This window comes from Erpetoichthys calabaricus, chromosome 11, assembly GCF_900747795.2.
Source record: "Erpetoichthys calabaricus chromosome 11, fErpCal1.3, whole genome shotgun sequence".
NCBI lineage: Eukaryota > Metazoa > Chordata > Cladistia > Polypteriformes > Polypteridae > Erpetoichthys > Erpetoichthys calabaricus.
Genome location: NC_041404.2, coordinates 151,911,658 through 151,926,403, shown reverse-complemented (window position 1 = coordinate 151,926,403; position 14,746 = coordinate 151,911,658). Strand labels below are relative to the sequence as shown.

Sequence of the window (14,746 nt, the reverse complement as noted above, 5' to 3'; positions counted from 1 at the left end):
CCCTGCAAGACAGCAGTGCTAACGCTACGCCACAGTGTCACCCCCATGTGTATAATTATTAACAGTGTTCATTATTTAAATGAAATTACCGATTTATCCGTAAAATGTAACATACATACTTTAATGCATATCATCATGAAAGTGATGTCAAGTATAAATCTAAGGATTCTAAATGTGTAGAGATTTGAAATTTCACACATTTAATGTGTGCAGTGTGTCGATCTATTGCTGGCGATTCTGCTGCTGTCAGGACTGGAGGAAGCCCTAGAAAAAAAGACAGCACAGAAGACTGTATGTGAGACTTTTAAAATGTATTGTGTCATTACAATCAGGAATATGAGACGCTTGGATATAAAAGCACCACAAATACATCTGTATGTCGGCATTTTGCTTCACCACATCGAATCATACATCAAACATCGAAGCGCGCACACCGATCTCGTAGGATCCGCAAAGCGGCTTTCTGTCACATGTAGATAGTAAACAGAGACTCTGACGTTACATTCCAACTTTTAGCACACTGTACCCCCCGACTTTTTGCTGGTAATGCAACTCGCGCAAACATCGCATTAATTTCTGAGGACATGCTCAGAGGACACATCAAATGAACGCTGGGAACGCGTGGCAACCATGATGCAGGTGCGTATGCGTTCTGAGCGTGAAGTATAAACGAGCCCTTACATGTACATATACTGTACACACAAACACCTTCATACAGTATATGAAGTTACTGGTTTGACAGGGTTATGGCTCTAGTAAAATAAACTACCGAGGAGTCTGTTAATTTTAGTTTTAATTGACCTGAAGTGTTTACCAGAGGGGAGTTTTTGGAATAAGTGATGAGCTGGGTGAGCTGAGTCCATGATGATCCTTATGACATGGTTAGTGACACCAGATGTTTACAAATGCAAGAGAACAGCCAATTATTTTCTCAGCAGACCTCACAACATGCTGTAATTTCTTTTTTGAGTGTCCTGTTGCTGAACCAAACCAGACAACAATGGAGAATGTGATTACACTTTCAGTTATGGCTTCATAAAACTGAACTAGGATTGGCTGGGAAATATTTAATTTCTTTAGTTGGCATAAGAAGTTTAATCACTGCCGTTCCTTTTTAGTGATTGAAGTGGTGTTAATGTCCGAGGTGAGAGTGTTAGTAATAGTTGTGCACAAAAATTTGAAGGATTCTACCATATTGACTGGAGAATTATTAATTTCTGAAGAATTATTCATTTCTAGGTTGTGACTGCTCTTTGAGAAAGTCAATGACCATTTTCACTGTCTTGGTGGTACTGAGGACAAGGTTTTTGGATGCACAGCAAGACACAAGATGAGGCACCTGTTCTCTAAAAGGTGCTTTGTTACAATTAGGATTTTAGATATTCAGCATCTTGTTGTTCAGATATGCTACAAAAAGTGTTGTTTTTCAGGGAGGGATGAATCTGAGTAAGCACTGGGAGATGTCTTTTTGTAATTCGTAACAGACTGGAGGCTTCTCCATACAGAGGAGCTATTGTTTGCTGAAAACTGAAGCTCCAGTTTTTTTTTGTGTTTCTATTTAGTATTTCTGGATTTGATGCTTAAACAATATGATTGCTTCTTTAATCTTGATGAGGCACATAGTCATTGCTAACTTGTTTCATGGCAACCTGCCTGAATTAATAGATTTCATCCACTCATACATTCATTTTGTGAATCTGCTTGTTCCATATCAGGGTTCCAAGGATCAGCACTTGGTGCCAGACAAGATACCAAACTGCAGTAAATATTAAACCAGTCCACTACAGGATCTCACGTATAATGACTCAAAGGAGACACATTTTGTACTTTTTTATGTACAATAAATTTATTTTTCAACTTTTTCAATGTACTTCTTTACTCTTTTAACTAAACGTAATCCTGCATAGCAAATGCCTTATATCATATGCAAAACAGCCCCAGATGTTTTACTAAGCAAACAGTACTTGTCAAAGGAGCAACCATTCCTCTGACTTTATGAGGTCCAAAAACAAAACATGACAAAGCACCACATTTTCATAATTAAAATACACCAGGAATAAAAACTTGTCACACACGTGCGAGTAGGAGGAAGCTGTATGAACCAAGTGAGGGTAATTCCACGCCAGCCCAGGGGGTGGCAGGGTGTGCTAAACCTTCTTATGTTATCTCTACAGACCAGACATGGGTGTCACTTCCGGTTCCAGCACCTAGAGGAACGTCACTTCCGGTTGCCACACATCACTTCCGGTCTTGGCATTTAGAGCAGCCATCTTACCAACTATTCAACAATTCTTGTTTAGACTCCATCGAACACACCACTGTCTTACTTTCAAAACCCATTGTTGCCAGGGATATTATACGGGTGACTGCCTCAAACCTTTTTAAGTGTGTCGAGTCTGATTATTTTCACAAGATATTAAGAGGTACATATTACTAGGATAATGCAAATATGTAGATAAATAATAAAATCAACATATTGATACATAAATAGATTTATACAGCTGTATCTATTACTAAAAAGTAATAGATACAGCTGTATAAGTTAACTCATTCACTGTGTATTTGGTTCTCACTTTCCTGATCAGTTTTCCAAATGTTTTCTCAATCATAATTCACATACAACCACTATTACAGTAGGGACTGCACTGTACATATGACACAATCACTCTATAAACCTATTACTGTTTGTTGAGGAAGCACTGTCATACTTCAGAAATGACAATTTGCAGACTTGAGCTAGCATTTTAACACAAAGCAGCTCAGTTGCACATAAAAGCACTTAAGATTAGGAAACTAGGCGTAACAATACTAAATAATTGTAAAGGAAAGAGTGACAAAATACTGTATGTAAAAATGCAGACAACTACTTAGCTTCTAGTAGGAGGAAAATCTGAAAAAGAAAGTTGCTCATTTGGCCATGACTAAGAAATCCACTTTCATAATTATTTATCATTAACCATAATAATTCATCAAAGGGATCTTATCAATGAGCTTGTAGTCCACATGTGACAAGATCACCCCAAACTACTCTCCTCACACCATCAACAACAAATAAAACACTGTTAAGTATAAATAACATACTATAAAAAAATCAAGAATGACAATAATATTTAATAGAAATGTAACACATATGAAACTAGTGTATAATTTAGAGAACACAGGCCAGATCCTGACCCCTTATTACTCATACAACAGTGCCATTGTATGAGCTCCATTACAGTTACATATTTGTTTAAAAATTTTATCTGAAACAGTTTAGAAACCATTATCACACAGTGTATGTGTTTTCAGTATTTATGTTAAAATGGAGTGCTGCTTACGAGTACACCAGAAATTAGTACTGGCTGTTCATTTAACAATTTAAAATCTTAGCCACTGTGCTCTTGCTATACTGATAGGAAACAAGAAAATAAACGTTTTCCATTTTACTTGGTTTCTCCTTTGTTTCTCCAGTTAAACTTAAGAATTATCTTTTGATTCAGAATGAAGCTGTAATGAAAACACAATGGAGAAACACAGGGCACTAGGAAGCACTGCCCAAAACAAACTGAAAAAATCGTAACCTAGGGATGCACGAACAGTTTCTCACGCAATAATATGGAAAATGGTAAAATGTAACATTTTTTAATAAGAATAGTTTTAATACTTTCATTCCGCTAACATCAGCAACTAGATGGCCAGGTCCCAGTGCTCTCCCTTTATTAGCACAAATAAAATAGGAGATATTACTTGCACATCAACAGCATCAAAAGGAACAATTTTCTTACACATAAAGAAGGTACAGAAGACATTTATTTTGCCACTTTTTGTTTTTCAAGTTTCAATATTTGTGTTGACACTGTTTTACAATGAACACAAAGTCTGCCTCATCTTGCTTCATTTATATTTGTGTATACAGTTCCTCAATACAGACCAAAATTACCAAGTCACACTAAGTGCTGTAATCTGAATAAAATGCTTCAAGTGTCTGTTGTCCAGGACATTGTCCCTAAACTCTCCCAAAAAATAAATAATGCACAAAACAAAACAAACTCCAACATGTATACCCTGAGTGTTTAAAAAACATTAACAACTGTTAAAATTAGTTCAACTATGGTCTTCTAGTCTGTTTGATATCAGTGACTTTCATATGTGGAGATGGAACAAAGTAACAAGGCTTTGCCAAGCTCAGTTCCTGACTTGAGTACAAGAAAAAGCAACCAAGTCCAATAGAAGGTTGAAACAGAGTCCTCATTATAGAACTACTGTCAGCCTATACAACAATGTCTCTTGTGAATTTCCCATTGGGATTAATAAAGTATCTATCTATCTATCTATCTATCTATCTATCTACAACTGATGTATTTTTTTAACTTTGGTATTGTTGGTAAAATTAACATCAAACAGAAGAATGCTAATCCTCTTTTTTATTTCTGAGGAAGATTCAGTCCTATGCTGCTTAAGTTAACACTTCCTTGAATAACCAGTAGGCTTACCACTGCAACCTACAGTAAGCAACTGTGTGAAGCCAGCAATGGGGCCCTGTCAGAAAAATTAATATTTGGATGGATGGATGGATGGATCTAACATCACATCATCATTTATTTGCATTACATAAACATGTATGTGTTGTTTTGCAAAGTATCAGAATGACAAGTATGACAAAATGAAGAACAATGTTAAAATTTTCCTTACGGTTCACTGCCCAGTGGAATTATGATTGCAACATTATTCTCAAGAGAAATATTGAGATTAAGATCTCTTGCAGTATAGACACATGTCACCAAGAAAACACAATTCTAATCTGCACCTTCAGTGGGGTAGAAACATTTAAATTATTGTATGGATAGTTATTTTAATTTAATTTAATTTAGCAGTGTGACATTTTGAACTGTTAAATTAGTCACAACCTTGTTTAACATCTTAGATTACTGCTAATGGGAAACCTGAGGTAGTGGATTTTTGAAAGAGAAACAGACAAGACAGACAGATTTTAAAAAGGTTAAAATTAGACATACTTAGTAGCACAACAGAGAATGTGGTCCTGCTAATTGCTTTGACTGGTTATTTACTAATTTACATTAAATTCTTATATTATGTTCTCATTTAACTTACTATCACTGTTATTGTCTGAAGCAAAACTAAATGTATACCTGTTCAAAACAATTTTGTTTAAATTGAAGAACAGTGTAGTAATAAATTTATAAATCAGGTATCTTTAAGAGCTATGGAAGGGCCTTGTGATATTGCTCATAGTGGAAGATGCTATATAAACAAATTTAAACCAGTGACCTCTTAGCATTAAACTCCTAGATGCCACCATCAACAAATGACCTGATAGGACTGAAATTCAATATATAGTTAACACAGTGAAAGGCACCAATGTAAATCTCTTCCTGTTTTTTCTCATGATGCCGTTCTATTTGTTATCTCATGATTTGCATTGTTTTCATCCTTCATAAATAATCCATGAAATGCTTTACATCAATGTCAAGCCAGCATGGCCTTTTCTTCATCAAGTCAAACAGCTGCCTTATCTACTGTCTTGCACTGTATTTTATCTGTCTCTTATCCATAAGCTGCAGATAGGGAAACTAGCAGCAATTGAACAGATTCTCCTAGAATATAGGAAGTGAGTTCCTATCATTCCTTACCATTCCCATGAAGAAATGTACCACTTTAATCTCTGGAATCAAACATTTCATTTACATAAATGAATTCAGTAATTTTGGCTTCTCCTTAACTTTAATATTCAACATGTACAGTAGCAAATATATGCAAACCTGTACTTCAAAAAACGGATAGTTAGAAAGGAACTCATTTGTCTCCTCCTTCTTCAAAATAATAATAACAATAATAAAAGAATTAAAGAAAAGGAAATTAAAATCTGTTCTCAATGTTGTTATGATATCTAGCTGTTTTTTTTTTTCTACTGCCTTTCTAAATAATTTTTAAATTCTGTTACTTTTGGTGAGACCACATTATTGCCAAGAAGGGTTATCAGATCCTGGAAAAATGAAAGTTTCTACCAAACTACATGAGTGTGATATAATGAAGCATTCAGACTGTCTCTGTCACTGCTATCAAGGTGGCACAACTGCAGCTACAAGAATGTGTACTTGAAGTCGTATCTTAACGTGGTAGGGTTGGTTTCCCCAGATGAATGTGACGAACCTCAGTTGGTCAGCAACCAAGTTAGATGGCTTGCCATGTTAATGAAAAAATTTGTCTACACTATTAAACGTGACAATCAAATGACTAGTCGAAATGCGACAAGCAGATGCTGTACCAGCATATTATGCTGCCAGTCAGGGTGGACTCCACTGTGCACATGTAGACATTTGTGAGGACAGGTGGAGAAATGCGAGGTGCCCTCAAACGTCTGAGAAAGTACAGTGACTGGTGACCCTTTTTTAAAAAGAGATAAAATGTAGTGTGCTCATTTCAGTTAATCAGTTATGGCCATTTTTCAAGTCAAATTTGTTTTGTCACAATCATTGTATATATTAATTTGGCAAGGGGAAAATAGTTCTTTAGTTAAGCATTTTTTATTCATTTTTAAAAAGTTTCAAGGTTTTTGTTTTCCCATTTGTACTGATATCTTGTACATTCTATTTTAAACACAACATAGGAAAAGTATTTTTTAAATATACATTATTATAGATCTGCAGTGGGTTGGCACCCTGCCCAGGATTGGTTCCTGCCTTGTGCCCTGTGTTGGCTGGGATTGGCTCCAGCAGACCCCCGTGACCCTGTGTTCGGATTCAGCGGGTTGGAAAATGGATGGATGGATGGATTATTATATACTGTATCATATTGGCACTGGACTAATTCTAACAAATAATTCTTTTGAACAGTGTTTTTTGAATAATATTTATTCACATGTAACTCAAGATCCATACTAAGGTAAGTGGTTTTTGAATACTAGTGCAGACAGTCTTCGTAGTACCATTGAAAGAAACAGTATTTCTGATGACATGCTTTTTTAATGTGGATAATGCAAAATGCTAGTGACCTTCTTATATATAACAAGTATTTTCTTTTTTTCTAGGTGTGTAGATGAGGTGAGTAGCAGTAGATAAAAGGACAGAAATTTGAATGTTTTTGAGAAACGTAACATTACAGGACCAATTGGCTGCCCCACATGAATGACATCAACACCTAAACTATAGGGCTCTGCTTAATCTCACCTGACATATAAGTATAAATAAAATAATATAGTTACATATCTACCAAAAGAAAAGTTTAGATTATGCATGTCTTGCATCATCTACCCAATCCCCCATTTTATAAACCCTCTTTTCATGGCCAGAACAGAGGGAGTCAGAGAGAAAACAGAAGCAAGGCTGAAAAACAGGTGTGTTTGGGAGGTCAACCCATTGCTCATTCACAACAGATTGATTTAAAATCTCCTTTCAAACAAAAATGCACTTCACTGGAATATAGGGAAGTCAGAGAATGTGAGGAAAGTCTATATTAAACATGAGGTGAATTTGCAGACTCTGTGAGGCATAAACTCTACAAGTTGTGCTTGAAAGTTTGCGAACCCTTTAGAATTTTCTATATTTCTGCATAAATATGACCTAAAACATCATCAGATTTTCACTCAAGACCTAAAAGTAGATAAAGAGAAACCAGTTAAACAAGTGAGACAAAAATATTATACTTGGTCATTTATTTATTAGTTTCCTCCCACAGTCCAAAGACATGCAGGTTAGGTGGATTGGCGATTCTAAATTGGCCCTAGTGTGTGCTTGGTGTGTGGGTGTGTTTGTGTGTGTCCTGCGGTGGGTTGGCACCCTGCCCGGGATTGTTTCCTGCCTTGTGCCCTGTGTTGGCTGGGATTGGCTCCAGCAGACCCCCGTGACCCTGTGTTCGGATTCAGCGGGTTGGAAAATGGATGAATGGATTTATTTATTAAGGAAAATTATTGAATATTATATATTTGTGAGTGGCAAAAGTATGTGAACCACTAGGATTAGCAGTTAGTTTGAAGGTGAAATTCGAGTCAGGTGTTTTCAATAAATGGGATGACAATCGGGTGTGAGTGGGCACCCTGTGTTATTTAAAGAACAGGGATCTATCAAAGTCTGCTCTTCACAACACATGTTTGTGGAAGTGTATCATGGCATGAAAAAAGGAGATTTCTGAGGATCTCAGAAAAAGAGTTGTTGATGTTCATCAGGCTGGAAAAGGTTACAAAACCATCTCTAAAGAGTTTGGACTCCACCAATCCACAGTCAGACAGATTGTGTACAAATGTAGGAAATTCAAGACCATTGTTACCCTCCCCAGGAGTGGTCGACCAACAAAGATCACTCCCAAGAGCAAGGCGTGTAATAGTTGGCGAGGTCATAAAGGACCCCAGGGTAACTTCTAAGCAACTGAAGGCCTCTCTCACATTGGCTAATGTTCATGTTCATGAGTCCACCATCAGGAGAACACTGAACAACAATGGTGTGCCTGGCAGGGTTGCAAGGAGAAAGCCACTGCTCTCCAAAAAAAACATTGCTGCTCATCTGTAGTTTGCTAAAGATCACGTGGACAAACCAAAAGGCTATTGGAAGAATGTTTTGTGGACGGATGAGACCAAAATAGAACTTTTTGGTTTAAATGAAAAGCGTTATGTTTGGAGAAAGGAAAACACTGCACTCCAGCATAAGAACCTTATCCCATCTGTGAAACATGGTGGTGGTAGTATCATGGTTTGGGCCTGTTTTGCTGCATCTGGGCCAGGATGGCTTGCCTTCATTGATGGAACAATGAATTCTGAATTGTATCAGAGAATTCTAAAGGAAAATGTCAGGACATCTGTCAATGAACTGAATCTCAAGAGAAGGTGGGTCATGCAGCAAGACAACAACCCTAAGCACACAAGTCGTTCTAACAAAGGGCCAAGTCAAAGTCCTGACCTTAATCCAATTGAAATGTTGTGGAAGGACCTGAAGCGAGCAGTTAATGTGGGGAAACCCACCAACATCCCAGAGTTGAAGCTGTTCTTCGACTTTACTACCAGACATTATAGCTTTACCCATTCAAATATTTATGTTATGTGTTTAAAGTATCAATCATTTTGTTTATAAAGGACCCTTCATTTCATAATCAAAACATACTTTAATTAAAAATAAAGAAAAAATATAACAAGTGTCGCAGGTGGCTGTGGGGTGCGACCCGGCTGGGACGGCCCAGAGGACTGGAGGAGGGCTTACGCCAACCCTAGACCACGTGGGGGCGACCGCCCTGGTGGCTATGGGGACCACGGGTACAGAGCTTTGAAGCTCAACCCTGTAGGGGCCTGTGGTCACCGCCAGGGGGTGCCCCAATGCTTTGGGAGCCCTGGACCTCAGCACTTCCGACACACCCGGAAGTGCTGGGGGGTCGAGGATCAGGGACACTTGGAGTGCTTCCGGGTGCAGAGCTGATACTTCCGCCACACTGGGGAGTGCCGGTGGAAGCTCATCGAAAGACACCTGGAGCACATCCGGGTGTGGATAAAAGGGGCCGCCTCCCTCCATTCAGGGGCTTGAGTCGGGAGGAAGAAGGACAAGGTCTGGAAGGAGGCAAGGAGGCGTCCTGAAGAGAGAGAAGGTATTTGAGTTGGCCTGGACTTTGGGGACTTTTGGGGTTAGTGTGCACTGTTGTAAATAATGGATTGCGTAAATAAATGTGTTGTGGATGAGTTGAACGTGTCCACCTGTCTGTGTCCGGGTCATCTTCCACACAATATACAGGTAAGAGACATTTATGCCTACTCCTTAGTTGTCAAAGAGGACACCAACAAACCAAGTTTTCTGCATCTGTATGTAATAAAGTGAGGTATGAAAGGCTTTTCATATATCTCAGATTATATCTATATATTCAAAAGTGTCTATCTGTCTGTCTGTCTGTCTGTCTGTCTATCTATCTTCACTTTGTGATGAATGCAGCAAGTACTCCAGATGTATAGTTACATTTCTGGCTGCTTCTTCAGAAATTCCATTTAAAATAATGACAATAAGAATACATTACATAAAAAGTTTATGATTACAGGTATTGGATATGCTTCCCTTGCTGTTTACAGAAGTTTTCTATGCATACCCCAAACATAAGCGTTTTATGCTTCTGGTGGCACTAAACTGGTGCAGTATAAGTGGGTGAGGGTTTCCTGGAATCTTATTTGGACTTATTTCACTCAATGATCCTGGGACAGACTTCTGGTCCCAACAACCTTGTAATGAAAAAAAAACAGATTTAAAAATAGGTACATGAAATTAAAGGCTTATACTGTAGTTTCTATTCCTCTTTACCAGAGAGAAAGCTGCTCACATTAACACCAGCTGAAGATTCAGGGTCAGGATTTCTACTGTGGTTTACCATTGTTAACAGACACCTTTCTTTTAAAGATATTTTTCCAAATAACTAAAAACTTAAAATAAGCAATTAAGCAGCTTTTAAAAGTATTGATGGAAATTAAGCATCCCCAACAGAAATATTTTCTCAACCTGCTTTCTAATTGTAAGAAAGGGAAATGTTAATCAATCTCTTAATATGCAGCTCATAATTGTTAAAAAAAAATCAAAAAATGATAAATGCTGAAAAAACTGACACTTTTCAACAGAATTAGAAAGATCCATATTCACATGAAAATTTCATAAATGATACTTTCACACAAAAGAAATAAGCAAAATGCCTATTGTGTTCAAATATTCCCCAGTTTAAAATAGACCTTATTTTATTTTAAATGACTTTTTTGCAGACAGTGGTTTGTCAAGGCAACCCACAATAGGGTATTATAAAACTGCTCAATTGCTTGACAGCTCTGAAATCAGAGCTCACATATTAGGAAATCCCTTTGGAACTTTCTGATTTTTTATTAATTTTGGCTGACATCTGCTGGATAAAAAATCCATTAGATTATGAAACTTTGTCTTTTTACCTAAAAATTTCAATCATCAGGCAAAGTCAGGCATTAAATCACAAAATATCCATTTCTATGTAAAAAAAAAAAAACACCATTCTAATTTCTGCACGATCTACCAATTTCCAGGCCTGTAAATTGCACTGTAGCACATGAGGAAATATCAAATGATGTATTCCCTGTGTACACTCACTTAAAATCCAGTCCAGGATCCAGCACCAATTCCAGTACAGATCACATTTATGAAGGGCCAATTCTAGGATACCAATTAATCTTGAACGCACATCTTAGAGAAGTAGAGTAAAAACCAGGGCGTGCAGGATGAAAATGAATGCTCTGAAAACATCATAAAGACTCATCACGGTATTTTACTATGTAATCCATAGACATTTTTTATGTAAACATTTTTAAAAAGAATCTCAAAAGAAAAAGAAATGTAAAGTTATAAAGTGAAATTTTTATTCACTTGGTATAGTCCTAGTATTTTTTTTTTGCTAATCTGCCAAAATGTTGAGATTTTAGAAAGGACATTTTGCACCAAGAAGACCCCATTCTCCTAAACAGGTTAAACATGTGACTAGGTCAGCAAATTTCAACAAAGCAGCATCTTTCAACTCTTAAAAAGTTACTGCAGGTGAAAAATAAAGAATAAACACTATAACACCAAGAATGTAGGGTTTCAGGAAAAGCATTAGAAAAAAAGGTCTGTGACTCCTTTTCATGGAGCGTACAATGTAAATATTATTATACTTGTTATCCTCAGAGAAAGAACCAAAACATTCAAGCTTAACAAACAATTTTCTGTAGAGAAGAGGAGGAAGATGAAGGAAAAAAAATCACAACTGAAGCAATTACCTACCATTAGCTCTGATTTTCCAACAATTTACACTTTACTCTATGCAATCAAAGGCTTTAACAGGCCAATTTAAATTAACTTGAATAAAAGACAGCTGGCATTCAACTGCAAGTCTACCTGCTCTTTCCAGTGCTACAACAAACACGTACCCACACATGCATACTGAGATAAAGAATTCTCATAATTAGTAATTTCTCGCCAATCAATACCTGAACAAATCTCATTTTTTCTTTTCTGAGAAAATATTTTACTTTGAGGGTTTGAGTTTGTATTATTTTTACACTTCGGGACAGATCTGGATTTCAATATTATACCAACTCACCCTTGTATGAAGTAGACTCTTGCAAGGATGGCCAGCCACCAGACGGTGTTTAGTAGTGGCTAGTAGATAGCTCCATATTAACAGAAAAGGTGGGAAAAAACTAAAAACCAAAGCATCAGGGGTATACACACTGAGAAAGATAGAAAGGGAGAGAGGGATGGAAAATTAATAATCCAACAGGCAGGTTCCCTCTGTGTTATTAATCATGCTGCTTCTCCGAAGCTATAGAGAAGCTGAAATTTGCACATGGGAGGGGTGGGAAGCAAACTCTATTGGCCAGCCACTCTCATTCCTGCACACAGTAGCCAATCCCTTTTTTGCCTTAAGGTACAAATATAGATGCTGAGCAGTTTAAGAATAGGCAAAAAAAAAGAGAGACAGAGAAAGAGAGAGATGAAGAATTACGGTGATAGGCTCCACAGTGCTCAGTTCAGTTAATGCACTATAAACTTTATTTGAGCTGACTTCTCATTTGATCCCCATGCAATGGGGTCACTGAACGGCGAGCAATTCCACCCCAAATCACACCATAATCGAATTGCAGCCTATTTCCCGAACCCATAATGAAAAAGGCAACTGAAATAATGCAGGTGATGTCGGCCGGCTCCCCTTGCTGTCGTACATTATTACTGCCAATTCCTCGCCTCCATTTTCCCTGTACTCTAACAATGAATATATTTCACAGCTCACTTGTTTTACTGTGTGGGTGGCATGCACAGATACCTACATGATATCAAAGAAAATCTAAAACAATAAGCTCCCCTCCCCAAGTACTCCTGTTTTATTTCTCGGAAAAGGCACTACAAACAGCAAGCTGGCGGGAAAAACTGTTTTTCGAGCCTATTAGCTTAAGAAACTCACAAGCATTCACTTAAACCAGAGATATTTCTTTCCTTACTTTCCTTTTCAAGAAATAATCTAAATAAAAGCTTCCACTCATTAGACATTTTCCCATTAATGCGCAAGTTACAAGTCCCAAACCATCAATCCATCTCATTCCAATGATTTTAACACTGCAGAAACCTGGCATTGAGCTAAAAAAATATGCAGACATTGCAGCTAGAAGGAAAGCTATTATGAGAGGCAAGCCACTTCTGTTTCAGCTTACAGGACTATTATGGTATGTGTATTAGGGTTAAGTACTGCAAGCACACTCTATAAAATGGCCGTATATTACAAATCTATTTCATCTAACTGCAAACAGCACACACAAGCAAGCAAGAGAGAGAGAAGAGAATAGATACACTGCCAGACATGACGTTTAAGCATGTCTAATCATCAAATTACATTCAAGGCAATTATTACAAGAGATTTTGTGGTTAAAGGTTCTATAAAAGGTATGATTTTATACTGCATAGTAAAGAGAACATTGCTGCAATGCAGAGCACATTGTCATCATATACTACACACTGCCAGAGTCAGTATGAAGAGAACAGCATGTGCATCTCTTTAAAGGGAAATAACAGAACAATAAAATGACTTATTAATAAAACCGATGAAGATATGAAATGTTACAGAAACAACTGCCCATAGTTGGATTACGAGAATTCAATGAAGACAATATATAGGTTCAAGAAATACTACAGCCCAAAACCAAACCACAAAGGCAAGAAAAGAAATGCTGGTCCAAAAATGTTTCTGGGGTTAAGGGGAATAATAAAGATGAGAGAGAAAATAAGCACTCAGCACAGACAAATATTTCTATATACAGCACATTTTGATACCATTAAAAACATGGGCATTTGAATATTACTATATAACAGGCACATCAGCATCCACTATCCCCTAAGATATGTTATTGTTTAGACTATTTATTAATTATTGTTATATGTTTAGCTGACAGTGCTAAACAAATTTCTATAATGTCAGTACTGGCATGTTAAAGCACTTGCTCAGGGTTAGGCTGAGAGTCAGTAGTGAAGACATAATGAATTAATATGTAATTCAAAGGTCCAGTGCCTTATGCACATGCTAAACCGCACTACCTCAGTGTGTATTTAATAATTCCTTTGCAATAATTCCAGTCATTCATGCTAATTTACATGGTACCATTAATCTAAAAGACTCAATCCTTTTACACAAGACAATAAACATGTACAGGGCACATAAAACATTTGAACATCATTAAAACCAATACAAATTTATGAATTTGCGACATCCTTTATTGTATTTCTATTCCATGCATAACAACTGAGATGAATATTGGTCTCACAGCATTTTTCAAATAAAACCACAATTTCTGTTACACTGTTTTATGTCAAGTTTACACATGTACAGAGTAAAGTAAAATTCTGCCTATGTTATCACATTTACTTGATGCTTTTCTGCAAATAGGTTTAGTTGGAGAAACTGTGTAAATCAGCCACCTTTAACAACAGCCCATGCTCTGGTCACAATATTTATATGTGACTATATAAAAGTCTAACTCTGTTTGTTTGTTTGTTTGTTGGAAACTGTTAGGATCCACTGCTTCGTTCTCCAGAAGTCTGGTACAAATTCAAAGGGCATGGGGCCTAAATACTTTTATTATTGCCAACTACAGCTTATTGTGGGTCCGGCATAAACAAGGCTGCTAGTGCACTGCAGCCTTTCATGGGAAATGCAAAGGAATTTTTTTTCACTGCAACTTTCAGAGTCAAGCAAGTTAAGATTTATGTTAATAATGATAGTTAAGGAGCAGTTTTCTCCAATA

The 14,746-nt window shown here is 37.0% G+C and overlaps 1 protein-coding gene across 35 annotated transcripts in view; it reads right to left on the bottom strand.

Annotated features, from left to right (window-relative positions):
- The window catches only part of rbfox1 (RNA binding fox-1 homolog 1), a 2,603,746-nt gene that overhangs the window by 238,357 nt on the left and 2,350,643 nt on the right, over positions 1–14,746 (bottom strand). For 2 of the 35 annotated variants that reach the window (XM_051933428.1, XM_051933430.1), the window contains exon 1: positions 12,055–12,221. The exons of the other annotated variants lie outside the window; for them this stretch is intronic. The gene's annotated coding sequence lies outside the window, so the exon portion shown is untranslated. Of the gene's footprint in view, positions 1–12,054; positions 12,222–14,746 lie in introns of those variants that run through there. 35 annotated transcript variants of the gene reach the window in all.